General features: G+C 46.3%; 1 pseudogene; it reads left to right on the top strand.

Annotated features, from left to right (window-relative positions):
* Nucleotides 1-203: 203 nt before the first annotated feature.
* Rpl9-ps18 (ribosomal protein L9, pseudogene 18) lies at nucleotides 204-800 on the top strand (annotated as a pseudogene).
* Nucleotides 801-23,876: the final 23,076 nt, after the last annotated feature.

A 23,876-nucleotide genomic window follows, 5' to 3' on the forward strand; every position in this document is an offset into this window, starting at 1 on the left:
GAGACGCACGCAGCAAGAAGACATCCTTGGAACGAAAGCTAGGCTGGATTCCCACTCGTTTCTTACGTGGAATGTTCTATTCTAGAGGATGCGTGACAGTCACTGCAAGGGATACGTGGGGTAGGAAAGCCACTGGGAAAAGGACAAAAGCTGCTACCATGGTGTTTTCTAGGTAAAATTCTTCTTTAAAAAAAAAAAATCTCGCTCTCTTTGCCCCATCTACTGCGAGAATGAAGACCATTCTCGGCCATCAGACTGTCACCATTCCAGAAAATGTCACTCTGAAGGGGCATCTAGTCATTGTGAAGGGCCCCAGGGGAACTCTGAGGAGGGACTTCAATCACATCAAGGTAGAGCTGAGTCTTCTAGGAAAGAAAAAGAAAAGACTCCATGCTGACAAGTGGTGGGGTAACAGGAAGGAACTGGCCACGGTCAGAACCATCTGCAGTCATGTTTAGAACATGCTCAAGGGTGTGACACTGGGCTTCCATTACAAGATGAGGCCTGTGGATACTTACTTCCCTATCAACGTCGTTATTCAGGAGAATGGGTCTTTGGTTGAAATCCGAAATTTCTTGGGTGAACAATTCATCCGCAGGGTTCGGTTGAGGACGGGTGTTGCTTCTGTCTCTCAAGTCCAGAAGGATGAGTCAATCCTTGAAGGAAATGATATTGAACTTGTTTCAAACTCAGCGGCTCTGATTCAACAAGCCCTAGCAGTTAAAAACAAGGATATCAGGAAGGTTTTGGATGGCATCTGTGTTTCTGAGAAGGGAACTGTGCAGCAGCCGGACGTGTGAGACCTCAGTTTCCTAGTTCCAGAGACAAGATCTTAATCACAAATACAACTTGTGCTTTTTGGGGACAATAAAAGACTTACTCATTGGAAAAAAACTCCACTAATCAGCTATTTAAATGGGATACCATTGGCATTTGGCTCCCGTTACCCCGCAGGACCTGCAAAGTGGTTTTGAAAATGAGGCAAATGAACTGTCTGTGGAGTTGAGCTATGAGGATATTAAAAACGTCGTTCTGTAGTCTGGAGTCCAGCTAGAGGTGGGAAAAGACTCTATATTGTCAACATACACTGTGAATGAAGTCTCTATGATGAAATACTCCTATGAATGTGCTTCGTTTGTGGTCTTAAGTGGCATCGCCCAGAAAAGCACTTAATAGGCGTAAATGCTGAAGTAAACAGCTCACAGCCAACTGTCAGTGACAGCGGGACACAACCTCAAACCAGTGATGCCTTCTTATTCCTAGCAAAACCTAAAAATGGTGTCTATTTTCTTAATGATGTCTACTGCTTTTTTTCAGAAATATACTATACCATGCAAATTTATACCACACAAGTTAAAAACAATGAAGAAAATATCTCCTGTGCTGATATCTAATGAAACTACCTTTAAGCACTCTTTTCTTTGAAGCCCAGAATCATCTTTAAGAAAATAAACATGAACTCCAGTTTTCCTGAAGCTATTGCAAATCTGTCATATTAATTAATGACTGATAGTGTACTAAAGTCCACAATGGTCTTTTTGCATTTGGCACTGCCTGTGTCATTTTTTAAAAAGATTTATTCATTTATTATATATAAGTACACTGTAGCTGTCTTCAGACACGCCAGAAGAGGGCATCAGATCTCTTTACAGATGGTTATGAGCCACCATGTGGTTGCTGGGAATTGAACTCAGGACCTCTGGAAGAGCAGTTGGGGCTCTTAACCACTGAGCCATCTCTCCAGCCCTGCCTGTGTCAGTTTTAAAAGAATCTTCTGTCATATTTAGCATCTGGACTTGTAACTTCTGTTCTCATTGGACCTAAGGAAAGTGTACTTAGAGAATCTGAAAAAAAAAAAAAGTTCCATGGGCCCAGGGCTGTAGCTCAGTGGATGGCCTGCTTAAGCGTGCACATGGTTCTAAGTTCAACTCCCAGCACTGCAGAAAGTCAGCAGGGTGGTGGACGCCATGATCCCAGCACTTGAGAGGTTGTCCTTAGCTACATGGTGAGTTTGAGACCAGCTTTGGCTTCATGAGATAAAAATAAGACAAAAGAAAAGACAGTCAAATTGATTATAGCCTTTTAATAATTGATGAATATGCTGGGTCCATTGGAAGAATCTGGTAGCTCTTCAGTCCACAGGGCTGCAGGCCTCAGCTGGTCTTCCGGATATGCTGGAATCCTGGAAAAGTTGGCTCTAATGTCGGTGAAGGAATGGACTTGTTAGTGAGAAAACAGCAAGCAGGTGAAGAGCAAAAGCCTCCTTCTTCCCGTCCTTTATATAGAGTGCAAGCAAAAGGCGTGCGTAGCCCAGATTAAAGGTGAATTTTCCCACCTCTTGTCTCAATGGACAGAAATCCCACACAGCTGTACCTAGACACTTTGTTTTTAGCGATTCCCGATGTAGTCATGTTGACAGCCAAGAGTAGCCATCACAAACGATAAGCTTTATAAATCCTCTCTAAGTGTTTTATTGGAACTGCATAGGAGAAGTTAAAATGGTTGCAAAAAAAGAACACAAAAAATAATTTCATCAAATAGATCGCTTTACCTATCAACTTTGTGGAAACTATTGTTTTAATTTGATTGGCTGGTTGGTTGTTTGATGATTGATTTGGGGCAAGCACAAGCCACAGGTGGGAATCAGAGAAGAGCTTGCAAGGATCAGTTCTCTCCTTCTACAGTGTGGGTTTCAGGGATCCATGTCAGATCACCAGGCTTCACAGCCAGCGCTTTTATCCCAAGAGCTGCTTTGCCTCGTTGCGGAGTACCCTAGGAAAATAAAACCTTCAATAAGCTAATTATTATACGGGTTGAAAAAAAATTAGTATAGGAAGCAAACTTATTATTCCTAAACTAATTACATTTAAAACCAGAGAGGACCGAAAAAGCTAAATATTTTTAAATACCTGCAAATAGTTAACTAAACTATCATTTTAAGGTATCAGATGAATAAGAAAAATCGGCAAGTTTAAACTTAATTTTAACGAACTGCTTTTCTAAGCACAGAACGCATGTCATTTTTCTTTGAGACAGTATCGTTACGGTCGTACCTACGGAAGTGCGATGCCGTCAGGTGTTGAGAGTAATTTTAATGCTACCGCCTTTGCTTCTGGACCGGCTGCACTACCAGCCCTCACCCGGCTTCCATTTTGCTTTACCCGACTTTAGCTCTGGAAGGTGACGGCGCTTCCAGCAACGCCCTCAACCCTCAGCTTGAATCTGCTGATAAAAGACAAACACGGTTTGTTCCTTTACAGTTTGCCTTCTTGGCACAAATACTGGGCATTACTAGCTCCTGCCTGGAAAGGTGTACCCTTACCTTATTATCTCCATCGCTCCACCTGCCCTAAACTTCAGTGGCTTGTCCGGCCGAGCCCTGGCAAACAGCCCTGGCCACCCACAGGCTCCAGCTCCCTTCCCCCCCCCCCCCAGACCTCACACAGTTGCTATGTTCTCTCTCCAAAGCACGGCAGAAATTCCTCTTTCCTTCCTTATGACTGCCTTTTTCTCCTGGGACCCAGAAGCCCCGCCTGTACCTTCCACCCAGCAGTTGCTCCCAACCCAGCAGTTGCTCCCCGCCCTGCCCCCCATCCCGGCTTTCCTTATTGACAAGTCAAGAACCAACTGAGGAACAGGGTCTTAGCACAGTGCCCTTCAGTCAGGTGTGGAGGTGCACTTAGTAGATAGCTGAGAAGTAGATAGACTTTGAGCTCTTGATCCTATTGTTTCTGCCTCTTGAATTCTAGGATAACAAGGGCGGACCACCGTGCCTGGTTTTATACGGTGGAACCAAGGTTTTAGTGCACGTTAGGTAAGCACCCAACTGAGCACTGCGTTTTCCAAAGTTCATATTGGGGTCTGCGCCTGGCAAAAATGGACTAGCGATTCTCAGGTCCCTTGAACATTATCATACCCCAGCCCTTGCTGTGCTTGCTAATACTAAATCTACTGATATTACATTAAAATCTTTTTACAGTGTTTCCCACCCTCTCTTTCAATGCTGGGAATTTAACCCAGAACTTGTGCACTTAAAGCAAGTACTCTTCCAATGAGCCACAATCTCACCTCTAAAAAGATTTCCTATACTAAATTTAACTTAGACATGAGATGATTTTTTTGAGACACTTAAGGGGAAGGGTTTGTTTTGGCTTACAGTTCGAAGGTGCGGTTTCACCCGTTGCCAGAGCACAAGAGCGTGCTCACACCTGAATAACAGCTTTTGCGGTGCTTTGAGCGAGAGAAGTCTAGTCTCCGGCAATTGAATGTTTGGTCCCCAGTTGGAAGTGAGGTCTGGGGAGGCTATGGAGGTCTTGAGGAATGAAGAGTGTTACTACGGGCAGGCTTTGAGAGTTTAAAGACTCCAGCCATTGCCAGTTCTCTCTCTTCCCTTTGTGCTTGGGTCAAGAAATGAGTCCTCGCTCACTCAATCATGGACTCTAATCCTCTGAAACCGTAAGTCCAAATAAACTCTTCCTTCTCTAAGTTGCTTTGGTCATGGTGTTTTATTACAGCTACAAGAAAGGGACTAATCCAACCGTCTTTGTTTTCTCTTTCTGCTCAGTTCTCGCGATGGCTCGGCCCCATATCCAGGGCAGGTCCTCTTGGTTCCAGCTTAGACCTCTCTGGAAACACCTTCAAACACATTCCTGGAAGCATGTCCTCTAGGCGATTCAAAGTCCAGCCGCACTGACAGTGAGGACTAATTATCTGAGACACACCACATGAGTTATATCACATGAGAGATGATGATCTACCTCTCTCCCTTCCCTGTTACCTTCTCTTTCTCACCCATACTTCTTTGGTTATCTCCCTCTCCCCTCCACTCATGTTTCCCCTTCTATTTCCACGCCATATGTGTGTGATGCATATATCTGTATTTATATATATTAGATATAGATGTGTTAGAAAAACATATGTTTATCTTCTGAGTGTTGGCTTAGGTTTTTTCAACCCCTACTTTTTAATAAGGGTTCTTAAATATTTTAATCCCCCGTCTATCCCATCACCTGGCAGAGGTAGTGGGAAAGAAATGTTGTTAGGATACAGGGGATGTGGGTCTGTTTAGAAATTGTCCTTTGAAGCAAATCCAATCTGTGCCATCAGGAAAGCAGCAGTTCAGTTCACAAGAGTCAGCAGAAGCTGCTCGATCTACTCACAAACTCTTCATGACTATACCAATAACCCGGTTCAGTAGTGTCAGGATAGCAAAAGGTGGCATGGCCTAGCAGAAACAACCAGACCTCTGCCGAGTCAGCACAAGTCAGCAGGAGCAACCAGGCCCAGCAGGGACACCAGAAGTTCTCTGCTGTGCCTCTTTCCACAAAGTGAAGATCAGCGAGGACAAAGATTCGAGACCAACAAGAGTTGCAAAGCTAGCAATGCAAGCCCACCATTACTGTCCATTAGGACCTATTTATACTCCTTCCAAACATCACATGTCCTCCCACAGGTCTTGCCTCACCTCCTGAGTCTATCTTAGCAAAACTCCACTTTAGTCTGTATCAGCTGACATCACTCTCCAATCATCCCAAGTCCATGGAAGCCGTCCGAACATCATGAGAAGTTTTTGGGTGCACTTCTCTCTATGGAGTCATGGCAACTGAAGACCAATAAACAATGGTGAGACGTGACCCGCGGATCCCGGCCCGCAGCAGCTCTCTGCTCCCAAACCCCGTGGGAGAGAGACCTCACCGCCTGATCAGGTGGGCACTCCTGAGGCTGCAGAGCGGAGGAGACCACCAACACTGCCCACCCCTGCCCACATCCCTGGCCCAAGAGGCAACTGTATAAGGCCTCTGGGTTCCTGTAGGGGAGGGCCCAGGAGCGGCAGGATCCCTGCGCCTGAGACACCGCCGGAACCTGAAGGAAACAGACCGGATAAACAGTTCTCTGCACCCAAATCCCGTGGGAGGGAGAGCTAAACCTTCAGAGAGGCGGACACGTCTGGGAAACCAGAAGAGACTGCACTCTGTGCACATCCAGACGCCAGAGGAAAACACCAAACGTCATCTGGAACCCTGGTGCACGGAGGCTCCCGGAAAGAGCGGCGCAGATCTTCCCGGTTGCTGCCGCCGCGGAGAGGACTTAGGCAGTACCCCACGAGCAAACTTGAGCCTTGGAACCACAGGTAGGACCAACTTTTCCCCTGCAAGAAACCTGCCTGGTGAACTCAAGACACAGGCCCACAGGAACAGCTGAAGACCTGTAGAGAGGAAAAACTACACGCCCGAAAGCAGAACACTCTGTCCCCATAACTGGCTGAAAGAAAACAGGAAAACAGGCCTACAGCACTCCTGACACACAGGCTTATAGGACAGTCTAGCCACGGTCAGAAATAGCAGAACAAAGTAACACTAGAGATAATCTGATGGCGAGAGGCAAGCGCAGGAACCCAAGCAACAGAAACCAAGACTACATGGCATCATCGGAGCCCAATTCTCCCACCAAAGCAAACACGGAATATCCAAACACACCAGAAAAGCAAGATCTAGTTTCAAAATCATATTTGATCATGATGCTGGAGGACTTCAAGAAAGACATAAAGAACTCCCTTAGAGAACAAGTAGAAGCCTACAGAGAGGAATCGCAAAAATCCCTGAAAGAATTCCAGGAAAACACAATCAAACAGTTGAAGGAATTAAAAATGGAAATAGAAGCAATCAAGAAAGAACACATGGAAACAACCCTGGACATAGAAAATCAAAAGAAAAGACAAGGAGCTGTAGATACAAGCTTCACCAACAGAATACAAGAGATGGAAGAGAGAATCTCGGGAGCAGAAGATTCCATAGAAATCATTGACTCAACTGTCAAAGATAATGTAAAGCGGAAAAAGCTACTGGTCCAAAACATACAGGAAATCCAGGACTCAATGAGAAGATCAAACCTAAGGATAATAGGTATAGAAGAGAGTGAAGACTCCCAGCTCAAAGGACCAGTAAATATCTTCAACAAAATCATAGAAGAAAACTTCCCTAACCTAACAAAAGAGATACCCATAGGCATACAAGAAGCCTACAGAACTCCAAATAGATTGGACCAGAAAAGAAACACCTCCCGTCACATAATTGTCAAAACACCAAACACACAAAATAAAGAAAGAATATTAAAAGCAGTAAGGGAAAAAGGTCAAGTAACATATAAAGGCAGACCTATCAGAATCACACCAGACTTTTCGCCAGAAACTATGAAGGCCAGAAGATCCTGGACAGATGTCATACAGACCCTAAGAGAACACAAATGCCAGCCCAGGTTACTGTATCCTGCAAAACTCTCAATTAACATAAATGGAGAAACCAAGATATTCCATGACAAAACCAAATTTACACAATATCTTTCTACAAATCCAGCACTACAAAGGATAATAAAGGGTAAAGCCCAACATAAGGAGGCAAGCTATACCCTAGATGAAGCAAGAAACTAATCGTCTTGGCAACAAAACAAAGAGAATGAAAGCACACAAACATACCCTCACATCCAAATATGAATATAACAGGAAGCAATAATCACTATTCCTTAATATCTCTCAACATCAATGGCCTCAACTCCCCAATAAAAAGACATAGATTAACAAACTGGATACGCAATGAGGACCCTGCATTCTGCTGCCTACAGGAAACACACCTCAGAGACAAAGACAGACACTACCTCAGAGTGAAAGGCTGGAAAACAACTTTCCAAGCAAATGGTCAGAAGAAGCAAGCTGGAGTAGCCATTCTAATATCAAATAAAATCAATTTTCAATTAAAAGTCATCAAAAAAGATAAGGAAGGACACTTCATATTCATCAAAGGAAAAATCCACCAAGATGAACTCTCAATCCTCATCTTCGATTGGTTTATATACAAGTGTGCAATTTCTAGGCTTGAAAGTAAAATGATGCTATCTGGTGCTGGATAGAGGAGCCTTATTTTTTATTATGGCAGCTTGCTATTTTTGTAACATGGTGATTTGGTTGAACACAATAAAGTACAGTAGTAACTGATCTCCCCCTCTTCCTGGATGAGTGAGGAGATGATTAAATGTTGATGTCAGCATCCATGAGCATATTCAGATGAGCTTCTGCTTCTGTTGAAAAGGATGCTGTGTTTGATTGTGGTCCGAAGTTTTGAAGCACTACTTGGCATCTCCTTCCTTGGAGGTCTCACTGTTTAAACATAACAGATTTGATAGCTTGTTGGTAAGGTGAGGTCCAGCTTGTCTCCACTAGGTCATCTTCATGTGAATCCGGTGGTTATACGGTTTTGTTCTAGGGATATTTCATTTTTTTAATAACGGTTTTAGCTGACATTCATGGAGAGAATGAATCCTTAGAAGTGTGCCACTAGTGAAAGGAAATCCTGTCTAGAGTATGTTTCTTTACAGAGCTGTGTCACACCATCCTTTGGGCCCTCTGCTGGAAAAGTAGAATCAAGTCTCAAATAATGCCTTTTAAATTGTATCCTCTAGTATTATAGATGTAGGACAGTACTGTATCATACCTCTGTGGATGTAAAATAGCTTGTACCTGCTTTATGATACGTAGTAGTGACCGTGCTTTATCAGAGCTGTTTTTAATGATGTTGCTCAGAATGTTTTCTTTCCAGATGATGATTGAGAAGCTAATTTAAAAAAAAATGGTGCCAGGTACCACAAGAGTAAAACAAAACAAAACAAAACAAAACAAAACAAAACAATGGTGAGACGTATCAATACCATCCAGCATCATCTACCATCTGTTGGGCCCTTCTTAACATCACACGTCGTTTCACATGTTTGCTCTAGTGAAAACGCCCTTTCACCTGTGGCTGCTTCGGCGAAATGTTACTTCATGTGTCTGCTCCAGCAAGACACCATCTGACACAACCGGCTTTCCAAAGAAACCATAAGTTTCCACTTCATCTGAGTCTGGCTTATTTCACTTAAAATGGTTGTGTAGGATAGTTTTATGTCGACTGGACACAAGCTAAAGTCATTGGAAAGGAGGGAACCTCATTTAAGAAAACGCCTCCGTAAGATCAGGTTGTAGGCAAGCTTGTGGGGCATTTTCTAAATTAATGATTAATGGGGGAGGGCCAAGTCCACTGAGGGTGATGCCATCCCTGGGCTGGTGATCCTGGGTTCTATAAGAAAATAGACTGAGCAAACCATGGTGAACAAGCCAGTAAACAGCACCCTTCCATGGCCACTGCATCAGCTCCTGCCTCCAGTTTCCTGCCCTGTGTGAGCTCCTGTCCTGACTTCCTTCAATGATGAACAGTACTATAGAAATGCAAGCGAAATAAACCCTTTCTTCCCCAAGATGCTTTGGTGATGGTGTATCATTGCAGCAATAGTGACCCTAACTAAGGCAAGTTGGTTCCAGAATAGTGGGATATTGCTTGAGACAGACCTGACCGTCTTATTTTGGGGAGGACTATGGAAGTACTTTGGAACTTTGGGCTAGAAAATCCGTTGAGCATCAAAACTGTTCTGTAGGATCGTGGAAGATAAGACTGCTGAGGGCAGCACAGACAATGAAGGTCTCGCCTGTGAAGCTTCAGAGTGAGGTTTAAAGACTCTATAAGGGGCGCTTGTCATTGTGAATTAACATCTTATGTTCCGTTAGCTGGGGCTAAAGAATCAGATGTGGTTAGAAAAGATACCATAGGTAATGAAGTGAATCCTTTGCCCTGATGGATCAGCTGAAGCTAGCTGTGATCAAAAAGAGACCAGCGTCATTGAGGTGAAATCTCCTGGGAAGTGCTCCCGGGGTCAGACAAGTGTGTGTCAGAGGTGGCCAAGGCTGTACCCCAGGCTGGTGGCTGAACTTGGTCATGGGTAAGGGGTCACAGAGAGCAGCTGAAACTTGGCACTGGGAGAGGCCATTAGTGAAGGTGCAGCCTCAGCCGTATAACTCCATCCTCCTTTACTGCTTAGGAAAACCACACTGTGTATATGTACCCCATTTTCTTTATCTATTCACCTGCCACTGGGCGTGTAGGCTAGTCCACTCATATGAAATTTTTTTTTGGGGCTGGGGATTTAGCTCAGTGGTAGAGTGCTTACCTAGGAAGCGCAAGGCCCTGGGTTCGGTCCCCAGCTCCGAAAAAAAGAACCAAAAAAAAAAAAAAAAAGAAATGTTTTTTTTTTAATTTTTAAAAAATTTGTTTAACAACCGGCAAGGAGGATGTGTTAAAGGATGCTTTCTGAGGGAGCAGTGATGGGTCTGACACTAAGAGCAGTTCACGGGGCTGGGGATTTAGCTCAGTGGTAGAGCGCTTACCTAGGAAGTGCAAGGCCCTGGGTTCGGTCCCCAGCTCCAAAAAAAAAAGAACCCCCCCCAAAAAAAGAGCAGTTCACAACTTGACACTCAAAGCCTCCAGTGTTGGTTGTTAGGAGTCCAGAGGCTTTCCACAGACATAGAAAGATGGCAAGTATCTGTTTGTCCAAGTCCCTGTCCCACAAGGCTTTCCTGACACCTTGCTGTAAAGCAGAGAGCAGCTTCCCAGTGGGACTCACAGAAAGGTCAGCAAACATGTTTCCAGTGATGTCAACCAACCCTAGTTTTATCTTCTAGAAAGAGGAGACTACAGCTATATTGAACTCTTGGCGAGAGTCAGCAATATTCATGTACGTGGACATCATAAGTGCTACCAATCATTTTTAGTCTCTTTATATGTGTATATTTGTGTGTTTGTATATATATGTACATGCATACACATAAATGCACATATACGTACATACACATACATACATATATACATTCATACATACATATGTCAATATGGAAGTCAGTCCAGAAAGCAGACAGAAATGACAACTTTCAACCTTGGTGGTATATGAAATAGGACAAAAATATTTGTTTTAGCAACAATTGTATCCAGGGTCTGGACCATGCTAGGCAATCTCTCCACTACAGAACCGAGGCCCTGGCCTCCTTCCTACCTTCTCTTACATAGGTGGACTGGAGAGGACATTGGCTACCAGACTCCCAGACATGCCTGCAGAGGGCACTAGCGAACAGGAAGCAAAGGCTTCTGCCTGCACAGACAGTGCTGCCCTGCCTATTGTCACCATGGGTGTCACACCCAGCTAGAGTAGGGGACTTTCTGCAGCCAATTGAATGGTCTGTGTAGGTAACATGTCTCCGCTCTGTATGTTCCGTTGCAATGGTTTCTCTTCTTTCTTCCTCTCTTACATGTATCTCTTTGCTTCTGTGTGTTGGTGTCTTAAAGCCCACATGTTTGCCTGTGTACCAGGTGTTTGTCTGGTGCCCAAGGAAGCCAGAACAGATATCAGATCCCCTAGATCTTGAGTTACAGACATCTGTGGAAAATGGGTGCTCAGAGCTGAACCCTGGTCCTCTGCAAGAGCAAAAGTTCTCTTAACCTCTGAGTCTTCTCTCCAGCATCGACAGCTTCTTGTTTGGGTCGAGAGGTATGAGTGTCCACACCATGGATAGTGTACAGCTTCTTTAACCTGTGTGTGAATTACCCACAGCTGGGCATCTGTCATGGGAATTCCAGCATACCTGACTGTGGCCCCACCCCTTGCCCGTCACACCAAGTCCAATACTTTAAAGTATCGTCCATCTCACTGACTCCAGGTCAGCCTCTCATAAGAAGGTGGCACTCTCCATCTATGTATAAGCTGGAAATTGAAGAAACAGGCTGTCTTGATTTGTCCCTTCCCTCTGCCCAAGGCACATACCCTTAGAAGAGATAGAAGCCCAGTAAAAATAAAGGGGCGGGGGGACTTGAAGCCTGACAAACCTGAACGTGCATATGAAAATAACAAAACGTTTAGAGCTGTAGCTGTCTAGATGGGCCAGGCAGTGTTGGATGATGTCCTTAAAGCCAGTATTTTGGAGGCAAAGGCAGGCAGATCTCTGAGTTTGAGGCCAGCCTGGTCTACAGAGGGAGTTACAGGACAGCCAGGGCTTTACAGACAAACCCTATCTCAAAAAAAAAAAAAAAAAAAAAAAAAAAACAAACCCAAAAGCAGGCAAGCAAGCAAGAGAAAGAAAGAAAGAAAGAAAGAGAAAGAAAGAAAGAGGGGAAGGGGAGGAGGGAAGAAAGGAAGGAAGGAGGAAAGAAAGAAAGAAAGAAAGAAAGAAAGAAAGAAAGAAAGAAAGAAAGAACAAAAGAAAGAAAGGCGTGAGGCATAAGGTCACAGTTGCCAGTGAGAAAATTCTGATGGGGACAGTGTCATGTGGCTGCACAGACACTCTGCATAGACTCAGAAGAGCTACTTGTCTCTCCTTTTTGCCTTTTTCTTCCACAACTGGCGGGTCCATGCCCTTTTCCCTGTTTGTTTGTTTGTATGTTTGTTTGTTTTAAATATTTTTATTTTTATTTATTATATATGAGTACACTGTAGCTGTCTTCAGACACACCAGAAGAGGGCATCAGATCTCATTACAGATGGTTGTGAGCCGCCATGTGGTTGCTGGGATTTGAACTCAGGACCTTTGGCAGAGCAGTTGGTGCTCTTAACCGCTGAGCCATTTCTCCAGCCCTGTTTGTTTTTACACTCCAGATTTTATTCCCCTCCTAGTCCTCCCTCTGACTGTTCCACATCCCATACCTCCTCCCTGCACCCCATCTCCACAAGGATGTCCCCACCCCACCCACCCCTCCAGACCTCTAAACTCTGGGGCCTCCAGTCTCTTGAGGGTTAGGTGTATCTTCTCTGATCCTGCGGTCCTCTGCCCAGGGCCACGTGGATTTAGTTCAGAATTCTACCAGACCTTCAAAGACCACCTGATACCAATATTCCTCAAACTGTTCCATAAAATAGAAACAGAAGGAACACTACCTAATTCATTCTATGAAGCCACAATTACTTTGATACCTAAACCACATAAGGACCCAACCAAAAAAAGAGAACTTCAGACCAATCTCGCTTATGAATATCGATCCGAAAATACTCAATAAAATTCTTTCAAGCCGAATCCAAGAACACAACAAAACCATCATTCACCGAGATCAAGTAGGCTTCACCCCAGGGATGCAAGGTAACTATACGAAAATCCATGAATGTGATCCACCATATAAACAAACTCAAAGGAAAAAAAAAATCACACGATCATCTCCTTAGGTGCAGAAAAAGAATTTGACAAAATATAACACCCCTTCATGTTAAAAGGTTCTATGCCTTTCATACAAATTTAAACTTAATTATTGGGGACCTGGTGTTGCATGGGCAAGCCTCAGTGCTCATGTGGTGACTTAAAGACAACTTTCAGGAGTCCATTCTCTCCTTCTCCCAGTGGGTCCCTGGGATTGAACTCAGTAAAAACTGAGCCACTCCCAAGCCCCAGGTCTACTTCTTCGAGGGCAGCAACAAGAAGACAAATAACACTCCAGCTGCCCGTGTTTATGCACACGAGTCATGCCAACCTGATGATGCAGTCAGTCGTAAGAAACCGTTCTAGAGAACAGAAGCAAAGCCACTTGGGTCACCGTCACCGGGACCCAAGTTTTCCAGCTCTTCCCTAAAGCTTCTATCTAAACATCCCGGGTGGTGAGTGCTGCCTGTTTGCATCACACTGGGAGGGGTGTGGCCAGCAGTGGGAGGGGCCTGTGAGATCACCTTTAAGCATCAGGAAGGTGAAGGCGCTGGGTGAGTCAGCCCTGAGCCAGCACTTCAGAGCCCAGCTGTTCACCTGCCTGCCAGGCTACACTGTCCTCCCAGTGGTGACAGATGTTCCAGTCTGTCCTCTTCGTTTTTCTAGGTGACTTCATCGTGAATCACAGAGGGAATCTACACTCTAACGGAAGACTTGGTCATAATCACCTAAGTCTTCCCAGCTCTGGGGATATCGGCATCTTTGTTGGTTGTTGGAACACGCTCCCTAGTCTGAGAGATAACTCCAGAACATCAGGGATTGGGTCATGCAAACACGCAGCGGTGAGGAGTGCGCCTGCGCCTGGGTGCCCTCCAAGGCATTGCTGTGTGTATTCAGAAGCTCCGCCTGTTTCTGGTACTGGTGCTGATTCTGGAAAATTCTATCCAGCCAAATATGAAGCTATACCTCACACGCCCTCTGTTTTGTTGGTCTCTATGATCTCAACTTTTACAGAAGCAAGCCAATCCCCAGCCGGCTCTGGGCGGGCCCAGGGTTCCCCCCACCTCCACTTATCTGCTACCCCTTCTGGTGCTTTCTCCACGTTGCAAAGGAAGCAAGCAGACCTGACCATCCTAAGGTGCTGGCGTCTCATCATGGGGCCATTTGTGTCCAAGATGTGGCCCATATATGGTAAACACTTTTAAAATGTGATTCTCAGGCCTGGACGTGCTGAGGCTAAATCTGAGCTTCCGTGACATGTCTCCCAAGGCACGGAGAACGGATGAAGCAGTGACTGGGTCTCTCTCTCTCTCCACTTTGTGTAAATTTGGGATAGGCACGGAGAGAGCACTGGGCACGAGATGAGGACAGAAGCCACAAAGGGAGTAACAGAGCAGCAAGACCTAGGAGGCCCAGGAAGGAAAGCAACCCCTGTGACCTTTTAAAGTAGAGCTTTGCCTGACGGAGCTGTGAGGGAACAAACTTGTGTCGCTTTATGTAACAGTTTGTATCTTTGGCCTGGGAATCTCTGCCTCTTCCTCAATGTGGAGTCTCTGAGAATGAGAGTTTTTCATGCACAGCGTTTGTGTGTGTTGCCCCTGGCTAGCGTGGAGGTCACAGTTGGCACCCATTGCTGGTCTGGGCACAGAGGGTGTGGTGGTATGAACGAGAATGGCTCCCATAGGCTCTTGTATTTGAATACCTGGTCCCTAATTGGTAGAACTGTTTGGGAAGGATTGAGGGATAGGGGGTGGCCTCATTGGAGGGACTGTGTCAGTGGGGGCTACCTTTAAGGTTTTATAAGCCCATGTTATTCCCAGCATGATCTCTCTCTCTCTCTCTCTCTCTCTCTCTCTCTCTCTCTCTCTCTCTCTCTCTCTCTCTCTCTCTCTCTCTCCTACTTGTGGATCAAGATGTGAGCTCTCAGCTGCTCTACCACTGGGACGCTAACCCTTTGAAATTGTAAACAGCAACCAAATGCTGTCTTTCATGAGCTACCTTAGTCATAGCATTGTATCACGGTAATATAAAGCTCAGACAAAGGGATACTTCATCTAGACACAGAGTGGGGTCCTGAGCCAAGCCTGAGACCCTAACGCCCCATGGTCTTAGTACAGCAGGAGGGCAAAGGTCAATAGGATCGGTTATTTACTTTCCTCTTGGAGATTTAGTGTGATTTCTGTGTTTCTCCCCTAGGCTTTGAAGGAGAGGGAGAAAATAACTTTTGAGGGCTGTCCCGAGACCACAGGGCAAATGTAAGGGTCAGACGATATAATTAATATTTCTGTTCTCAGTGAGACCAGGCATCATGCTTACATGTATGCCCCCAGGGATCATAGGAAGACAAGAGAGGAATGCCAGGCCCACAAATTCAGAAAGTAACTCCTGTTCCACACAACTACACAGTCTCATGGAGCTCACCCGCTACTGTGAATAACTAACCAGCTTATTCCAGCAGCCTCCTGGGGCTCTAGAAGAAGTATTTTCTTTCCCATCTACATGGCCGGAGTTACCAGTTCACCACAGAGTGAGGAACTGGAAGAGCTGATTATGCCCTTGAGACCTGCAAGTGCAGATGGGTTTCAGATTGAGGGACGGAGAAACTATTTTATAGCGCTCCCTCCTGACTGACCCCAGACCTACAGTTTACTCCTGAGTTTTATAAGAAAACAGGCCAAGCAAGCCATGAGGTTTTCACAAGACTGGCAATGAGAAGAGGCAAGGAGAGCCCAGGTTCCTACAGTACACTGGGCTCCTTCTCTGCACTGTAACAGGAGACACAGCGTCACTGGAGAGCATCCAAGAGCCACACACCCCACTTCCACAACTTATGAATCATGGGGAACCGCCCCCTCTTTCCCTGGTCCTCCACATAACTTTTAGCATAGAAGGCAGCGAGGAAGCCATCGCTGAGGCTGGGGGTATTAGATTCAGGCTTGGGCTGTTTGTTCAATCACCCTTGCTGTCCTACATGCTTGCCACACACGGTACCACAGAATATCCCTCTTCCATGTGGACTGCATGCCCTGGCTGAGCCCTCCCAACCCTTCCAAAATGTACACAAATGCATGAACAGAAATGCCAAGTCCACACTCCCTCGAGAGCGTCCACAGAACCCACACAGCCTTTCCCACAAGCTGCCCCTTGTTTCTGTCCTGCATGCAGGAGGGTTAATAGGTTTCTGGATCCTGCCACCATGTGCTGTATCCTGCTGCAGCACTGGCTGACTCTTGGCAAGAACATTGCTTGGTGGATGAATCCCAGGACATGCCCCACCCTAGCAGGCCACGCTTCAGAGAAGGCCAATTCCTTCAGAGTGCTCTTACTCTCTCTCAAAATGACTTTTCTCTTCCTGACTTCAAGGTCTGCCTCTTAAACATCCGCGCTTTCTTTTCAAATGTCCCAGCAACCACGTTTCTCCTCCTGTCTCCCTGGGACAGTCTTAGCTCATATTGTCAGTACTGCCTGTTCCTTTGATCAGCTCTCCCTGGAGGGAGATCTTTATATGAGTATGTGATATGTGTATATATATGTATATGTATGTATATGTGTATATGTGCATATGTTTATATGTATATATGTGTATATATATGTGCATGTATGTGTATGTTTGTATATGTATATATGTGTTATACATGTATATGTGTGTATATGTGTATATATGTATACATGTGTGTATGTATACATGTATATATGTTTATCTGTATATATATGTATATGTGTGTATGTGTATGTTTGTATATGCATACATGTATATGTATATGTAGTATGTATATATGTGTGTATATATAAATGTATATTTATATATGTATATGTTTGTGTGTGTATATATGTGTATATATGTGTGTATGTATGTATATGTATACATGTATATATGTGTATATGTGTTTATCTGTATATGTGTATATATGCATATATATTCTAACATATATGAGAATTTGATACATGCATACAATGTATCTTGATTATATTCACATCCTGCTATGTCCTCTAACTCAGATCTATCTTCACCCTTGACACCCTGTTTTATTTTGTTTTGTTTTGTCTTTGTTTTTTTGAACCCCACTGAATGATTTGTGCTGCCTTGCACTTCTGAGTGTGGGACCCTTCACTGAGTGTGGTCAACTTAACAGGGGACATGCCCTTCAAAAAGCCGATTCTACCTTTCCCAGAAGACATCAACTGTCTACAGCTCCCAGAAAAGAAGTCTTGTGCTTGCTAGGCAAGTGCTCTACCACTGAGCTAAATCCCCAACTCTCAGAAAAGAAGTCTTAAGGCCTTTCTCCCTAGCTTACTCTAGATGAACTCCTCTTTTGTTTTTGTTTGGATGACCTGTCCATTGGTGAGAGTGACATGCTGACGTCAGCCAGTATCGCTGAGAGGGTCAATATGTGATGTTAGCTGTAACAGTGTTTCTTTTATGACCTCTGTGCCCTTCTGTTCCGTGCCCTTCTGTTTGGTGCATAGATATTTAGAACTATAACAAACTCTTGGTGAAGTTTTCTTTTGATGAATACATAGTGTCCTTCCCCATCTCTTCTGATTAGTTTTGGTTTGATGTCTGTCGTGTTTATTTGGTTGGTTTCTTTGTTTGGGGAAGATTTTTTTATTTTGTTTTAGTTTTCTTTTTGTTTTAACTTCTTACATTTTTCATTTCCAATTTTATCTCAGTTTGGGGTTTCTTTAGTGATTCTGTCTCTGCTTCATATCCTGAACGGTTTGGACTATTTCATTCCACTGTTTATGTGTGTTTCCACAGACCTCATTGTGAGATTTACTTATATCCTCTTTAAGGTCTTGGATATATTCATAATGGCTACTTTGAGCTCCTTGTCTAAGGTCTTGGATATACTTATAATGGCTACTGTGCAGTCCTCGTCTTATGCTATACCGCATTTCTCAGAGCCTCCTGCAGTAGACTATTGGGTTCTGGTGGAGGCCTATGGCTTTCCCTGTTCACGGTTGTCCTTTTACACTCACGGTTAGGAATTTGGGGCTGTTGTGCCTGAGAGTATCCTAGGTGCTGATACCTGGTCGTGTCTTTGTTGGGTAAGAACTCTAAATCTTTGAAGAGCGTGTTGACTGTGGTTCGCCCGGTAGATGTTGCTTCTACAGGTAGGTGGATGGCAGAAAGGAATAGAGGTAGGCTAGGAGAAAAGGCTGAGAGGGGGGCATCAGGACAGTGCTGAGGGGATCCTGTCCACACCAAGTTGTGGGAATTTGGAGTTGGAGCTGTGGTGGGAAGAGGAGGTCCTGCAGTAACCTGCAGTAAGACAAAGAATAATTTGCAGAGACAGGAATGATAGGGTGTGATCATTTAAACATGCTTGGCCCATGGGAAGTATTAGGAGGCGTGGCCTTATTGGAGGAGGTGTGGCCTTGTTAGAGGAAGTGTGTCACTGTGGAGGCAGGGCTTCGAGGTCTCATATATATGTTTAAGTCTGGCCAGTGTACCCAGACCTTCTCATGGCTGCCTTCCGATCACGGTGGAGAACCCTTGGCTGCTCCGGCACCACATCTGCCTGCAGGCTACCTTGCTTCCCACCATGACGATCATGGACTGAATCTCTAAAACTGTAAGCCAGGCCCAATTAAATGTATGTCCTTTATAAGAGTTACCCTGGTCATGTGCCCACAAAGGTCAAAGCAGGCCATCATATCCCTTGGAGTTGAGCCACTCAACGTGGGTGTGGTGAACCCAAACTCTGGTCTGTGATAGAGCAAAATACTTTTAACCACTGAGCCACCTTTCCAGCCTCAACACTTGACTCTTCCTAATGGTCTTCTTGTATAGAACTGTCTTAATTGTCCTAGTGCACAGGCATACAGATGATTGTGTGTATGCATGTGTGTGCGTGTGTATGTATGTGTGTGTGCATGCATGCACTCATGTGAATGCATGCTATTGTCCTAGCATACAGGCATACAAATGATTGTGTGTGTGTCTGTGTGTGTATATGTGTGTGTGTGCATGTGTGTGCGTGTGTATGTATGTATGTGTGTGCATGCATGCACTCATGTGAATGCATGCTATTGTCCTAGTGCACAGGCATACAAATGATTGTGTGTGTCTCTGTGTGTGTGTGCATGTGTATGTCTGTGTGTGTGCATGCATGCACTCATGTGAATGCATGCTATTGTCCTAGTGCACAGGCATACAAATGATTGTATGTGTGTCTGTGTGTGCGCATGTGTATGTATGTGTGTGTGCGTGCATGCATTCATGTGAATGCATGCTATTGTCCTAGTGCACAGGCATACAAATGATTGTGTGTGTCTCTGTGTGTGTCTGTGTGTGTGTGTGCGCGTGCGCATGTGTATGTATGTGTGTGTGCATGCATGCACTCATGCGAATGCATGCTACCTGTGTGTGTGTACCCATGGAAGACAGATGAGAGAATCTGACCAGTGGAGCTGGAGTTACAGGCAGTTACGGGACGCCCAACATGGGTGCTAGGACGCAAACTCTACGAGTCCTAAAGAGCAGCAAACCCACTGAACCATCTCTCCAGCCTCAAATTACACATTTTTTCATCGTTTAGCTTTCCTGAACTCACCGTATGGACCAGGCTGGTCTCGAACTCACAGAGGTCTGCCTGCAGATATTGCTCTGCCCCTACCTCCCAGGGGCTAGAATTAAAGACGCATGCCACTGTGCCCGAAGTGGCCCAAACGCAAACATTTTAGTGGATGTTTGAGCCACACATTTCCTTGGTTCTGTTTGAGCGATCTGTGCCTTCCAAATTCCTCGTGATACAAATAGCGTGGACCACAGCCATTAGAGCCGTTAGGCTCCTCTCACAAATATCTAAGAACGCGCTCGTGAAGGGCGCTCCTAAGCGGCGGCGGCGCGACTCCACCTCCCTGGCCTTGGCACTGCTGGTTTGGGTTCCTTTAGAACCTTAATCCGAAGGCATACAATGTCTGGTGCAGGAACTTCCGCGGGGGATTCTGCACAGTCCCAGGCGACCAGACAGGTTAAAATACACCAGTGAACTTGGTAAAGACGTCCTTCTGGAATGCAAGCGGGAAGAAGGACTTGACTCGCTCTGGGCAAAAGATGCCCAGCCAAAATACTGAAGGCAACGGGTGTTGGGCTTCCTGTATCCAATCCCCCTCCAAACAGTGGCTGCTGGTGGGCAGCTTTGAGGATTCCGTCTGAAGGAGGGAGTTTGGCGTCTCCAATTGCTTCTGGACTCATTAGCCCGAGACTCCTAGGCCCACATACCTGCTGAACAAACTCCAAAGGAAACACGGGCTTGCACCCCAGTGAAAAGAGTTAGCAAGGAGGGGTGTGTGGACGGCCTGTCCCCACAGACCACTGGAAAAACTGGCCTTCCACTCTGAATGCCGAGTGCGTTCACAGGCAACTAACTTCATGTTTTCTTTGCTCTAGTAAATCTCATTTTTTTTTTGTTCCAGTTTCCACTGTGGGTTAAACTCTTAGATATAATTTCATGTTCAGGAGTGTTCTTGGAGTTCATCTGCTGCCTTCCTCCCTGGATCTCGCTCCATGACGAGGGCTTGGAGATGAAGGGGACACAACACACAAGGTCTGTGAACTCACCTGGGAGTGTCCTAAGGGTCCCGTGCATAGGACACACAGCGGCAAGCACTCATGACGGGAGAAACAGGTTGTACCTTCCAGAAAACCACCGTTACTGCTGCCACTCAATACTGCTGACTCAGATGTCACCTCCTGCCTTTCTCCGCCCCTGGCATCAGTGCAAACACTTTCAGGGTATGGGAAAAATCCGAGCTCTGAGCACACTTAGTCCTGACTCTAGGCATGGGCTCAGTCAATGCCTGTAGCCGGAGTCAGCCTGAGGAGCCCCTGGTTAATTGTGACTCTGAGCAATTGCAATGGGCACAGGGTGGGGGGCAATGGACGTGCCACCTAGTCACCCTGATGACGGTCTTTATGCCCTGGGACCCTGAAGCAGGAGGAGTAGGAAGCCCATTTGGCAATGTGTTTGAGTGGAACAGCATGGCGCCAAAGCAAGATAGATACTCTGCCTGTCCCCAGCATGTGAGCAACCCGGCACTTCTCAGCAGGTGGACACTACAGTGTTCAGTGAGGGTCTCAGGCACCCTCTCTGGATCTGATGACAATGTCACACTGCCTTCCTGCTCTTAGACGATGGGTAATGGAGGCCGTTCCGGCCAAGCTCCGAATCCCCGTCATATCCAGCACAGGGTGTGCCTGCAATGGAAAAGCCCAGAGCAAGTGCGACGTGTGCCACAGGTGACCGGCCCCTGGAAGCCACCAGAAGACGTGCTAGTCAGCAGCACTAGACAGCACTGTCCCACAGGCCCTGCTGCCTTCTGAGATTCAGCACCAAATACAGTCTGTGCTCACCCGAGGGGGCTGTGTCCCCACCCTCTGGTGGCATCTCCATCTCAGAGCCCCAGGAGGCCCGTCCTGGCTTTGCACATCCCAGAGGCTGAGATTTCCTTGTGTTGTTATTTATGGGTTACTTTCAGTGCAGCTTTGTTTGCTCTTGGAGAAGGAAAAGTTTCTGAGAGACCAGCACTGTGAGGATTTATACCACTCAACACTTGAAGGTGCTAAAAAGAATTAAGATGTCCGTTTCCTGAATCCACGGACTGGGCACCTGTATGCCCTGCCGCCGGGCTTAGCTTGCAACTGCCTTCTCGCTGCTCTCAGTCACCTTAGTACAGGCAAAGGGGAGCATGAACTGAAGGCCACTTTCCTTCCTTCCCTTCCCCTCCTCATTCTAAGTCCTGTAAATGATGTAGAACATTCCAGTTTCCCCGGGAAGTTTGCCATTACATCTCCTCCCAACAACGGCTCAGTGCTTCAGCCTCGAAAGTCTGCCGTGGACCCGGATGAATCCATCTCGCCAAGTGCTTGTCAGTCTGGGGCTCATGCTGCAGTTTCAGTCACAGGACCGAAGCGGATGCTTTACAGGGGCCTCTCAGCTCCCATCTTCTCCTTTCTCCTCTGCTGAACTGGCACAGCCCGCTAAAGAGACTCCTCAAGGGCAGTCTTGTCCAATTGAGGTTTGGGGTGGAAGACAGGAGAGGGAGGACATTGGCTGGGATGGGATGTTCAGCTGGTGTATGCCTGTCCTCATTTTTGAAGTCCAGGAGTGAATGCGGGAGTGTCTCGTGAGCAGGCCAGGATGGCCTGGTGAAAGTACAGGCCTCAGGGGTAGAAGGATCATCTGTGGAGTCCCTGTAGCTTCATGGTGCCCTTCGTGTCCCTGAAAGTGCCACTGCGTTCAGTATCTGCCTCACAAGGGGTTTCTATTGATGAGGTAAAACATCATGACCAAAGTCACTGGGGGACGTTAGATGGGGCTGATGGAGACAGTGTGGAGCGGAGACCGACCTCTACAGAAGCAGGTTGTCCTTTACTCATAGCATAAAGGGCAGCAGCCTCTCCGAGGGATGGAGACTGAGTGTCCAGGCGCAGGGACTTGGGGTTTTATGGGTCAGATAATGATACTTTTGTGGTGGAAGATTCCCTGTGCTGATCTGTTCTCTGCAGTCTCAACGTTGTAAATACCAACAGGTTGGGATGTTCATCTTAACCAGGAATCTCTGGATCCTAAAGTCCCACGCTGTGCTGACCTTCTTGTCCTGTGTTCCAAAGTCCACCTGAGGCTTGGGGCTTACTAGCCCTTTAGGGGAGGAAAGGGGCTCATTTCATCTTACAACTCTCGGGTCGCACTCTGAGTCAGGGCAGGAACCTGCAGGCAGAAGCAAGCCAGTAAGCGACCCATCTGCGGCTGCTACATCAGCTCCTCCCTCCCAGTTCCAGCCCTGCTTGAGTTCCTCCGTTGATGGAAGATGATCTGGAAGCGAAAGCCGAATAAACCCTTTCCTCCCCAACCTGCCTTTTGGTGGAGGTGTTTGTCATCTCAGCAGTAGAAGCCCCGAGACAGGGGCATTCTCGTTCGAACCATCAGGGTACTCAGCAGATGTGGAGCGCCTACTGCTCAGTCCAAAGGCAGTCACACAAACATGTCTGCCTAATCGTGAGACAGAAGTCTATTGTCTCCGTTTGGGGACCAATCATCCCACCTGCTTCACAAGGCTCTTGACATCAGGGACTGGATGAAATCTTTTATTTGGGTGAACGATGGGGGTGGACGGCTGGAGAACCTGCTGCGTCCACTCATGGGTCCTTTGGCTCTGAACGCCCAAACAATCCCACGACACCCAAGTAGAGTAAACCAAGAAGGAGAAGTCCCAGGAAGTGGGCGACACATGCAGCTGCACCTGCACCTCGGGCATGTACACATTTTAAGGCGATCCAACATCCCCAGAGTCTCAAGCATTGAGACAACCCCCGCCCCCAAACTCTCCTACCTCTTACCATGCCCTGAGCTCGACCAACCCCCTCCTCCATCCACACAGTGCGACTTCTGCTCCTGTTTAAACTCTCGGAGGGGACTTCATTTATTCTCTAAAATGGAATTACGCCCATGAGGCCGAGGTGACTCAGCTCTTGCCATGCAAGCCTGACAAGTGGGGCTCAAAATCCTAGAGGCCATGTTAGAGGCCCGGTGTGGTAGTGTGTGTGTCTGCAGCCTCAGTGGTTCTATGGTGAGCTGAGACAGGAGAATTGGCCAAAAGCTTACGGCCCAACCAACCTGAAGTACTGTACAGCGGCAGGGACCAGAGAGGAGGAAAGTGAGAACCGAACCCTTTAGGGTTCTTTTTAAAGTGTCCTGACCCCCCCCACACACACACTCACACCTGCTGCCGTACGTACTCATCACACACACAAGAAAGGACGGAGGAAGGGAGGAAGGCAGGAGGGAGGGAGAAGGGAGGGGAGGAGGGAGGAGGGGAGGCGGTCCATTTGTCCTGA

This window comes from Rattus norvegicus, chromosome 18 (genome assembly GCF_021556685.1).
Source record: "Rattus norvegicus strain SHRSP/BbbUtx chromosome 18, alternate assembly SHRSP_T2T, whole genome shotgun sequence".
NCBI classification, from domain to species: Eukaryota; Metazoa; Chordata; class Mammalia; order Rodentia; family Muridae; genus Rattus; species Rattus norvegicus.